This window comes from Triticum aestivum, chromosome 2B, assembly GCF_018294505.1.
Source record: "Triticum aestivum cultivar Chinese Spring chromosome 2B, IWGSC CS RefSeq v2.1, whole genome shotgun sequence".
Lineage (NCBI taxonomy): Eukaryota > Viridiplantae > Streptophyta > Magnoliopsida > Poales > Poaceae > Triticum > Triticum aestivum.
The window spans coordinates 111,865,337-111,877,838 of record NC_057798.1 but is presented as its reverse complement, the minus strand read 5'-3'; positions in this window follow the sequence as shown (position 1 = coordinate 111,877,838).

The following is a 12,502-nucleotide window of genomic DNA, read 5'->3' as shown; positions in this document are numbered from 1 at the left end:
CCTCCAGATGAGATAGTGATGTTTCCCCAAAGTCATTGCCACCAAGCTGCTAGAGCTTCGTGATTAACTATAACATATCAGGGATAGATATGATGATCCTTGAAATATTCATGATGTTTGACACCGCGAAAGTAGAAATCAAGAAGGAGCATCAATTGTTGATGGTTGGTGAAACCACTAGTTTCAAGAAGGGCAAGGGAACAAAGGGATACTTCATGAAACGGCAATTCAGCTGCTGCTCTAGTGAAGAAACCCAAGGTTGAACCCAAACCCGAGACTAAGTGCTTCTGTAATAAGGGGAACAACCACTGGAGCAGCATTACCCTAGATACTTGGTAGATGAGAAGGCTGGCAAGGTCGATAGAAGTATATTGGATATACATTATGTTAATGTGTACTTTACTAGTACTCCTTGTAGCACCAGGGTATTGGATACCGGTTCGGTTGCTAAGTGTTAGTAACTCGAAATAAAAGCTACGGAATAAACGGAGACTAGCTAAAGGTGAGCTGACGATATATGTTGGAAGTGTTTCCAAGGTTGATATGATCAAGCATCGCACGCTCCCTCTACCACCGAGATTGGTGTTTGCGTTGAGCATAGACATGATTGGATTATGTCTATCGCAATACGGTTATTCATTTAAGGAGAATAATGGTTACTCTATTTTTGAATAATACCTTCAATGGTCTTGCACCTAAAGGAATGGTTTATTGAATCTCGGTCGTAGTGATACACATTTTCATGCCAAAAGATATAAGATAGTAATGATAGTACCACTTACTTGTGGCACTGCCATGTAAGTTATAATGGTATAAAACGCATGAAGAAGCTCCATGTTGATGGATCTTTGGACTCACTCGTTTTTGAAAAGTTTGAGACATGCGAACCATGTCTATTGGTGTATATGCATGAAGAAACTCCATGCAAATGGATCGTTCGGACTCACTTGATTTTGAATCACTTGAGATATGCAAATCATACCACATGGGCAAGATGACTGAAAAGCCTCATTTTCAGTAAGATGGAACAAGATAGCAACTTGTTGGAAGTAACACATTTTGATGTGTGCAGTCGAATGAGTGATGAGGCATGCAGTGAATATCATTATGTTCTTACTTCACAGATGATTCGAGTAAATGTTGAGTATATTTACTTGATGAAACACAAGTCTGAATTATTGAATGGTTCAAGTAATTTCAGAGTGAAGTAGCAGATCATTGTGACAAGAGGATAAAATGTCTATGATATGATCATAGAGATGAATATCTGAGTTACGAGTTTTGGCACACAATTAAGACATTGTGAAAATTGTTTCGCAATTAATACCGCCTGGAACACCATAATGTGATGGTGTGTCCGAACATCATAGTTGCACCCTATTGGATATGGTGCGTACCATGATGTCTCTTATCAAATTACCACTATCGTTCATGGGTTAGGCATTAGAGACAACCACATTCACTTTAAAATAGGGCACCACGTAATTCCGATGAGATGACACCGTATGAATTATGGTTTAGAGAAACCTAAGTTGTCGTTTCTTAAAAGTTTGGGGCTGCGACGCTTATATGAAAAAGTTTCAGGTTGATAAGCTTGAACCCAAAGCGGATAAAATGCATCTTCATAGGAAACCCAAAACAGTTGGGTATACCTCCTAATTCAGATCCGAAAGCAATATGGATTGTTTCTAGAATCGGGTCCTTTCTCGAGGAAAAGTTTCTCTCGAAAGAATTGAGTGGGAGGATGGTGGAGACTTGATGAGGTTATTGAACTGTCTCTTCAACTAGTGTGTGACAGGGCACAGGGAGTTGTTCCTGTGGCACCTACACCAATTGAAGTGGAAGCTTATGATATTGATCATGAAACTTCGGATCAAGTCACTCCCAAACCTCGTAGGATGACAAGGATGCGTACTACTTCAGAGTGGTACGTAATCCTGTCTTGAAGGTCATGTTGCTAGACAACAATGAACCTACGAGCTATGGAGAAGCGATGGTGGGCCCGGATTCCGATAAATGGCTTGAGGCCATAAAATCCGAGAGAGGATCCATGTATGAAAACAAAGTGTAGACTTTGGCAGAACGGCTCGATGGTCGTAAGGCTAATGAGTACAGATGGATTTCAAAAGGAATACGGACAATGATGGTAAATGTCACCATTAAGAAAGCTCGACTTGTCGTTAAGATGTTTTCCGACAAGTTCAAGGAGTTGACTACGATGAGATTTTCTCACTCGTAGCGATGCTAAGAGTCTGTTGGAATTATATTAGCGATTACTGCATTATTTATGAAATCTTGCAGATAGGATGTCAAAACATTGTTTCCTCGACGATTTTAATGAGGAAAGGTTGTATGTGATACAACCGGAAGGTTTTGTCAATCCCGAAAGATGCTAATAAGTATGCAAAGCTCCAGCAATCCTTCTAAGGACTGGAGTGAGCATCTCGGAGTTGGAATGTATGCTTTGATGATGATCAAAAATTTTGGTTTGTACAAAGTTTATGAGAAACTTGTATTTCCAAAGAAGTGAGTGGGAGCACTATAGAATTTCTGATGAGTATATGTTGTTGACATATTGTTGATCAGAAATGACGTAGAATTTCTGGAAAGCATATAGGGTTATTTTGAAAGTGTTTTTCAATGGAAAGCCTGGATTAAGCCACTTGAACATTGAGCATCAAGATCTATAAGGATAGATCAAAATGCTTAATAATACTTTCAAATGAGCACATACCTTGACATGATCTTGAAGGTGTTCAAGATGGACCAGTCAAAGAAGGAGTTCTTGCCTGAGTTGTAAGGTACGAAGTTAAGACTTAAAGCTCGACCACGGCAGAATAGAGAGAAAGGACGAAGGTCGTCCCCTATGCTTAAGACGTAGGCTCTTCAGTATGCTATGCTGTGTACCGCACCTGAAGTGTGCCTTGCCATGAGTCTGTCAAGGGGTACAAGAGTGATCCAAGAATGGCTCACAGGACAGCGGTCAAAGTTATCCTTAGTAACTAGTGGACTAAGGAATTTTCTCGATTATGGAGGTGGTAAAAGAGTTCGTCGTAAAGGTTACGACGATGCAAGCTTGACACCTATCCGGATAGCTCTGAGTAGAGAGACCGGATACATATAATGGAGCAATAATTTAGAATAGCTCCAAGTAGAACAGTTGTTTGGAATAGCTCCAAATAGAGCGTGGTAGCTGCATCTAGGAGATGACATAGAGATTTGTAAAGCACACACGGATCTGAAAGGTTCAGACCCGTTGACTAAAACCTCTCTCACAAGCAACATGATCAAACATAAAACTCATTGAGTGTTAATCACATAGTGATGTGAACTAGACTACTGACTCTAGTAAACTCTTGGGTATTAGTCACATGGCGATGTGACCTGTGAGTGTTAATCACATGGCGATGTGAACTAGATTATTGACTCTAGTGCAAGTGGGAGACTGTTGGAAATATGCCCTAGAGGCAATAATAAAAGTATTATTATTATATTTCCTTGTTCATGATAATTGTCTTTTATTCATGCTATAACTTATCCGGAAATCGTAATACACGTGTGAATACATAGACCACAATATGTCCCTAGTGAGCCTCTAGTTGACTAGCTCGTTGTGATCAACAGATAGTCATGGTTTCCTGGCTATGGACATTGGATGTCGTTGATAACGGGATCACATCATTAGGAGAATGATGTGATGGACAAGACCCAATCCTAAGACTAGCACAAAAGATCGTGTAGTTCATTTGCTAGAGCTTTGCCAATGTCAAGTATCTCTTCCTTCGACCATGAGAGCGTGTAACTCCTGGATACCGTAGGAGTGCTTTGGGTGTATCAAACGTCACAACGTAACTGGGTGACTATAAAGGTGCACTACAGGTATCTCCAAAAGTATCTATTGTTTTATGCGGATCGAGACTGGGATTTGTCACTCCGTGTAAACGGAGAGGTATCTCTGGGCCCACTCGGTAGGACATCATCATATGCGCAATGTGACCAAGGAGTTGATCACGGGATGATGTGTTACGGAACGAGTAAAGTGACTTGCCGGTAACGAGATTGAACAAGGTATTGGATACCGACGATCGAATCTCGGGCAAGTAACATACCGATAGACAAAGGGAATTGAATACGGGATTGATTAAGTCCTTGACATCGTGGTTCATCCGATGAGATCATCGTGGAACATGTGGGAGCCATCATGGGTATCCAGATCCCGCTGTTGGTTATTGACCGGAGAACGTCTCGGTCATGTCTACATGTCTCCCGAACCCGTAGGGTCTACACACTTAAGGTTCGATGACGCTAGGGTTATAAAGGAAGTTTGTATGTGGTTACCGAATGTTGTTCGGAGTCCCAGATGAGATCCCGGACGTCACGAGGAGTTCCGGAATGGTCCGGAGATAAAGATTTATATATGGAAAGTCCTATTTTGGCCACCGGAAAATGTTCGGGATTTTTCAGTATTGTACCGGGAAGGTTCTAGAAGGTTCCGGAGTGGGGCCCACCTGCATGGGGGGACCCACATGGACGTGGGTAGTGGGGGCAAGGCCCCACACCCCTGGTCAAGGCGCACCAAGATCCCCCCTTAGAAGGAATAAGATCATATCCCGAAGGGATAAGATCATATCCCGAAGGGATAAGATCAAGATCCCTAAAAAGGGGGATAACAATCGGTGGGGAAGGAAATAATGAGATTTCTTTCCTCCCACCTTGGCCAACGCCCCAATGGACTTGGAGGGCAAGAAACCAGCCCCTCCACCCCTATATATAGTGGGGAGGCGCATGGGAGCGATAGACGAAGTTCTGATGCAGCCCTCCCCCTCTCACAAGTACTCCTCCTCTCCCGCGGTGCTTGGCGAAGCCCTGCAGGATTGCCACGCTCCTCCACCACCACCACGCCGTTGTGCTGCTGCTGGATGGAGTCTTCCTCAACCTCTCCCTCTCTCCTTGCTGGATCAAGGCTTGGGAGACGTCACCGGGCTGTATGTGTGTTGAACGCGGAGGTGCCGTGCGTTCGGCACTTGATCATCGGTGATTTGAATCACGACGAGTACGACTCCATCAACCCCGTTCACTTGAACGCTTCCGCTTAGCGATCTACAAGGGTATGTAGATGCACTCTCCTTCCCCTCGTTGCTAGTCTCTCCATAGATAGATCTTGGTGACACGTAGGAAAATTTTGAATTTCTGCTACGTTCCCCAACACATACCACTTAATACTAGCCATAGATTCATCAAAATAAGCAAACAACACAATGAAAACAGAATCTGTCAAAAACAGAATAGTCTGTAGTAATCTGTATCAAACGTATACTTCTGGAACTCCAAAAATCCTACCAAATTAGGAAGTCCTAAGAAATTCGTGTACCAATTCAGAGCAAAAAGAATCATATCAGAAACATGTTTCTGCGAATTAACAAAACTAAATTACTGGGTGCAAAAGTTTCTGATTTTCAGCAGGATCAACACAACTATCACCGTAAGCTATCCTAAAGGTCTTACTTGGCACTTTATTGAAACAAAAGCTATAAACATGATTACTACAGTAGCATAATCATGTGGACACACAAAAACAGTAAGGATAGATATTAGGTTGTCTCCCAACAAGCGCTTTTCTTTAATGCCTTTCTAGCTAGGCATGATGGTGACAATGATGCTCACATAAAAGATAAGAATTAAAACATAATGGGAGCATCATGAAGCATATGACTAACATATTTAAGTCTAACCCACTTCCTATGCATAGGTATTTTGTGAGCAAACAACTTATGAGAACAATAATCAACAAGCATAGGAAGGTAAAACAAGCATAGCTTCAAAATTTTCAACACATAGAGAGGAAACTTGACATTATTGCAATTGCTACAAGCATATATTCCTCCCTCATAATAATTTTAAGTAGCATCATGAATGAATTCAACAATATAACCAGCACCTAAAGCATTCTTTTCATGATCTACAAGCATAGAAAATTTACTACTCTCCACATAAGCAAATTTCTTCTCATAAATAGTAGTGGGAGCAAACTCAACAAAATAATTATCATGTGAGGCATAATCCAATTGAAAACTAAAATCATGATGACAAGATTCATGGTTATCATTATTCTTAATAGCATACAAGTCATCACAATAATCATCATAGATAGCAACTTTGTTCTCATAATCAATTGGAACCTCTTCCGAAATAGTGGAATCATCACTAAATAAAAAAGTTGACACTCTTCCAAATCCACTTTCATGTCCATCACAATAAGATTCAACATCCTCCAAAATAGTGTGATCACTACTTCCTAAAGTTGACACTCTTCCAAACACACTTTCATCAATATAATCATCATAAATAGGAGGCATGCTTTCATCATAATAAATTTGCTCATCAAAACTTGGGGGACAAAAAATATCATATTCATCAAACATAGCTTCCCCAAGCTTGTGGCTTTGCATATCATTAGCATCATGGATATTCAAGGAATTCATACTAACAACATTGCAATCATGCTCATCATACAAATATCTAGTACCAAACATTCTAATGCATTCTTCTTCTAGCACTTGAGCACAATTTTCCTTTTCATCATACTCACGAAAGATATTAAAAAGATGAAGCGTATGAGACAAACTTAACTCCATTTTTTTGTAATTTTTCTTTTATAAACTAAACTAGTGATAAAACAAGAAACAAAAAGATTCGATCGCAAGATCTAAAGATATACCTTCAAGCACTCACCTCCCCGGCAACGGCGCCAGAAAAGAGCTTGATGTCTATTACACAACCTTCTTCTTGTAGACGTTGTTGGGACTGCAAGTGCACAGGTTTGTAGGACAGTAGCAAATTTCCCTCAAGTGGATGACCTAAGGTTTATCAATCCGTGGGAGGCGTAGGATGAAGATGGTCTCTCTCAAGCAACCCTGCAACCAAATAACAAAGAGTCTCTTGTGTCCCCAACACACCCAATACAATGGTAAATTGTATAGGTGCACTAGTTCAGCGAAGAGATGGCGATACAAGTGCAAAATAGATAATAGATATAGGGTTTTGTAATCTGAAATAATAAAAACAACAAGGTAACTAATGATAAAAGTGAGCGTAAACGGTATTGCAATGATAGAAAACAAGGCCTAGGGTTCATACTTTCACTAGTGTAAGTTCTCTCACCAATAATAACATAGATGGATCATATAACAAGCCCTCAACATGCAACAAAGAGTCACTCCAAAGCCACTAATAGCGGAGAACAAACATAGAGATTATGGTAGGGTACGAAACCACCTCAAAGTCATTCTTTCGAATCGATCTATTAAAGAGTTCGTACTAGAATAACACCTTAAGACACAAATCAACCAAAACCCTAATGTCACCTAGATACTCCATTGTCACCTCAAGTATCCATGGGCATGATTATCCGATATGCATCACACAATCTTAGATTCATCCAACCAACACAAAGTACTTCAAAGAGTGCCCCAAAGTTTCTACCGGAGAGTCAAGAACGCGTGTCAACCCCTATGCATAGGTTCATGGGCGGAACCCACAAGTTGGTCACCAAAACATACATCAAGAGGCACGTGATATCCCAATGTCACCACAGATAAACACGGCAAGACATACATCAAGTGTTCTCATCATAAAGACTCAATCTAATAAGATAACTTCAAGAGGGAAACTCAATTCATCACAAGAGAGTAGAGGAGGAAAAACATCATAAGATCCAACTATAATAGCAAAGCTCGCGATACATCAAGATTGTGCCATAGAGAGAACACGAGAGAGAGAGAGAGATCAAACACATAGCTACTGGTACATACCCTCAGCCCCGAGGGTGAACTACTCCCTCCTTGTCATGGAGAGCGCCGGGATGATGAAGATGGCCATCGGTGATGGGTTCCCCCTCTGGCAGGGTGCCGGAACGGGCTCCCGAGTGGTTTTTGGTGGCTACAGAGGCTTGCGGCGGCGGAACTCCCGATCTATCTTGATTTCTGATGGTTTTAGGGTACGCAGGTATATATAGGCGAAAGAAGTCGGTCGGGAGGTGCTCGAGGGGTCCACGAGACAGGGGGCCGCGCCCTGGAGGGGGGGCGTCCCCCTATCTCCTGGGCTCCTCGAGGGTCTTCTGACTTGATCTCCAAGCCTCAAGGATGATATTCTTCCAAAAAATCACGATGCCGAAGGTTTCATTCCGTTTGGACTCCGTTTGATATTCCTTTTCTTCAAAATACTGAAACAGGCAATAAAACAGCAATATGGGTTGGGCCTCCAGTTAATAGGTTAGTCCCAAAAATGATATAAATATGTAAAATAAAGCCCATAAACATCCAAAAGGGGGTAATATAATAGCATGGAACAATCAAAAATTATAGATACGTTGGAGACGTATCAGAAAACGAGAGGCAAATGACAAATAATGTAAATGCGAGGGAGATGAGTTTGTGATGAGTACTTGATATGTCTTGACTTGAGCGAAGACTTCCCCGGCAACGGCGCCAGAAATCCTTCTTGCTACGTTTTGAGCTTGCATTGGTTTTTCTTGAAGAGGAAAGGGTGATGCAGCAATAGTAGCGCAAGTATTTCCCTCAGTTTTTGAGAATCAAGGTATCAATCCAGTAGGAGGCTCCTCAAAAGTCCCACGCACCTACACAACCAAACAAAGAACTCGCAACCAACGCAATAAAGGGGTTGTCAATCCCTTCACGGCCACTTGTGAAAGTAAGATCTAATAGAGATAGTATGATAAGATAAATATATTTTTGGTATTTTATAATATAGATGCAAAAAGTAAAGATGCAAATAAAAGTAGATTGGAAGCAAATATGATAAGAGATAGACCCGGGGGCCATAGGTTTCACTAGTGGCTTCTCTCAAGATAGCATAAGTATTACGGTGGGTGAACAAATTACTATCGAGCAATTGATAGAAAAGGGAATAATTATGAGATTATCTAGGCATGATCATGTATATAGGCAACAAGTAGACCGACTCCTGCCTACATCTACTACTATTACTCCACACATCGACCGACTCCTGCCTGCATCTAGAGTATTAAGCTCATAAGAACAGAGTAATGCCTTAAGCAAGATGACATGATGTAGAGGGATAAACTCATGCAATATGATATAAACCCCATCTTTTTATCCTCGATGGCAACAATACAATACATGCCTTGCAACTCTTTCTGTCACTGGGTAAGGACACCGCAAGATTGAACCCAAAGCTAAGCACTTCTCCCATGGCAAGAGAGATCAATCTAGTAGGCCAAACCAAACTGATAATTCGAAGAGACTTGCAAAGATAACTCAATCATAAATAAAAGAATTCAGAGAAGATTCAAATAGTTCTCATAGATAAACTTGATCGTAAACCCACAATTCATTGGATCTCGACAAACACACCACAAAATGAGTTTGCATCGAATAGATCTCCACAAGAGAGGGGGAGAATATTGTATTGAGATCCAAAAAGAGAGAAGAAGCAATCTAGCTAATAACTATGGACCCGAAGGTCTGTGGTAAACTACTCACAACTCATCAGAGGGGCTATGGTGTTGATGTAGAAGCCCTCCGTGGTCGATTCCCCCTCCGGTGGAGCACCGACGAAGGCTGCAAGATGGGATCTCACGGATACAGAAGGTTACGTCGGTGGAAATTGTGTTTCGTTGGCTCCCCGGATGTTTTCGGTGTACGTAGGCTTATATAGGAGGAAGAAGTATGTCGGTGGCCGCCCGAGGGGCCCCCGAGAGAGGGGGCGCGCCCTCCTATCTCGTGGAGGCCTCGGCTGCTTCTTGACTTGCACTCCAAGTCCTCTGGATCACGTTCGTTCCAAAAATCACGCTCTCGAGGTTTCATTCCGTTTGGACTCCGTTTGATATTCCTTTTCTTCGGAATACCGAAATAGGCAAAAAAACAGCAATACGGGTTGGGCCTCTGGTTAGTAGGTTAGTCCCCAAAATGATATAAATGTGTAAAATAAAGTTCATAAGCATCCAAAAGGGGTAATATAATAGCATGGAACAATCAAAAATTATAGATACGTTGGAGACGTATCACGCCCTCAATCAAGAGAATGAGAAACCCTGTCTAAACTATGAGCCCCGCTATATGAAGCTCGCCCTTCGAAACTACAACTACAATTGAACTCCGCATCCCTCGGTTTAATTTCGTTGAATATCATGCCATACTGTCTAGAACTGCTGACAGTTATGTCATTGTCCGCTTGCTTACAATTCGGTTTAACCATAAAATTCCTCAACGATATAGATCAGCAGCTAAACACAAGGCCTCATGACAAGTGATTACTTCGAGCGAGACCACACCCAGATCACCGTGCACCACAAAGCACAGATGATCCTAGGTAATTTCTAAAATAATCTCGACAAACTACAGCCGCTGGGCCCCGACCCTGATCTAGCAATGCCGGCATCAACCTGAATTTTTGCAAATCCCATGGGAGGAGTCCTCCCTTTTCCAGTAGTGGCCCTATTAACTTTTGATGAAACATGCCTCTGGGTATTTATTGACCAATGTCTTCTAGTTCAGAGATGAATCTATTGACGAATAAAACTTATAGATAACGGGCCTTGGAAAATATAATCATGGATGGCCTTCCTCCTAGAGGACCATGTTGCCCATAAGGTCATCGATAACTTGACAAAAATATAATGTGGTAGTGCATCTATCATAGTGAATGTATATTGTTTCGCACTTGACTCTGCAGTAGCCATCAAGTGTTCTGCTCGTTCTTCATCAATGAGTGCCCATATACATCTCGACATCGTGCATTCCAAAAGCGAGTGTCTCTAGGAATCCTCGTCACCACACACACCACAAGAGCTAATGGTAGGCATTTTCCAATGGCATTGCACGTCGTCAGTAGGAAGGGAATGTTTAGCTAATCTACACAAGAACATTCTGATTTTCCTGAAATTGTAGTCTTCCATAAAGATTTCCAGGACCCAGCCTCTTGGTTTAAATTTGATGCACCAGCACTCTCCTCTAACCAAGCTTCTCTCCTCATTTTTGTTGAGACTAACATTTTATAGACCCGGCGAGTTAAACGAAACGCACAAATACATACATTTCCAAAATAGGCGACATAGGTCCAAAGGGGGAGCAACTAACCAACGGTTGACCCTTAGGAGTCTCCCGCAAGGGTCACTTTTTTGGCCTCATTGTGCGCCATGTGGTGCGTCCATCAGCCGCCACATGTCGTGTGTTGGGCCCTTATTTTGGATTTTGTTATTTTTTATTGCTGCATGTGTTTTCTGATTTTAGATGGTTCTTTCCCTATTTTTTCAGCCTTTTTGGTTTTCTCTTGGTTTTTTCCATGTTCTGTAGATTTTTTTGTTAAGTATAGTTGTGCTTCAAACAAAAATATGCTTCCACAGGAGGCACATATTTGCTTCCGCGACAAGTTGACAAGCACAATTGTGCTTTCATGAGAAGCACACAGATTTGCTTCTCGAAAAAAAAATCTTTGCTTCCACAAGAAGCACATATTTTCTTCCACCGGAAGAACAGTTGTAATTTTCGAAAAAAGAAAAAATAGTTTGTGATTTCATTTTTTAAACCGTAACCTTGCATCTAGGCTCCCCTTTTTTCTTTTTCTTTTTTTGGCATTCAAATTTTTACGTGAACTGGTTTTTTCGGTTTTCATTTTTCTTTTGGATTTTGTTTTCTGGGTATTTGCTTTTTCTTAAAGAATCTGGTCGAAACCTATTGACATGAGATCTAGTTTTCAAGATCTCGACACAAGAAATCCATCAGCGAAAATGGTTTGGTATTTTGGACGCATGGTTCAAGAGATAAAAACGTTTTGAATAAACGAATGTACGAAAAAAAAGGTCTTAGATTGCAACAAGTGACACACATATAATGCATCACTTTCTTTTAGAAATTACGATGCATCATTTGTCGGCACGTCGGAAGGTGGAGAGTGACCTTTGTTCTTTTTTAAGAATTGGAAGTGACCTTTACAAGAGATTACCCTTACCTAGCATCATTTCGGGGGCACCCCTATTTCTCGCGTTATGCGAGGGGGGACTCTCGCGTAGACCGCTACATATCGGGCCGACCCACTGTAGCGAGAATTTTCGAGAAAAACCAGAGTTTGAAAAATGGAGCTCACAGAGGATCGATTCTAGGATAAAATAGTTCCTTCCGAGGGCTGCTAGCCACTGCGACAGACTTAAATTATTGTACTCTATGGAGAGCACGGCCTACTAGAAGGAAAAATGAGCTGGGTTTTTATCTTTTCCTTCATTTTTACTCGTCCAATTCAACATGTTTTTTCTGTTTTTTTTCTTTTTACTCGGTTTTCACATGCTTTCCCCCAAACAAACATAAAAAAATGTTAATTAGGTATTAAAAATGTTGAATAAGTATTAAAAAATGTTGAACGAGTATTTGCAAAACATTGAACAAGTATTTGAAAGAATTTAAACAAGTATTTGAAAAATGTTGAATAGGTATTAAAAATGTTGAAACGAATATATAAAAAATGTTGA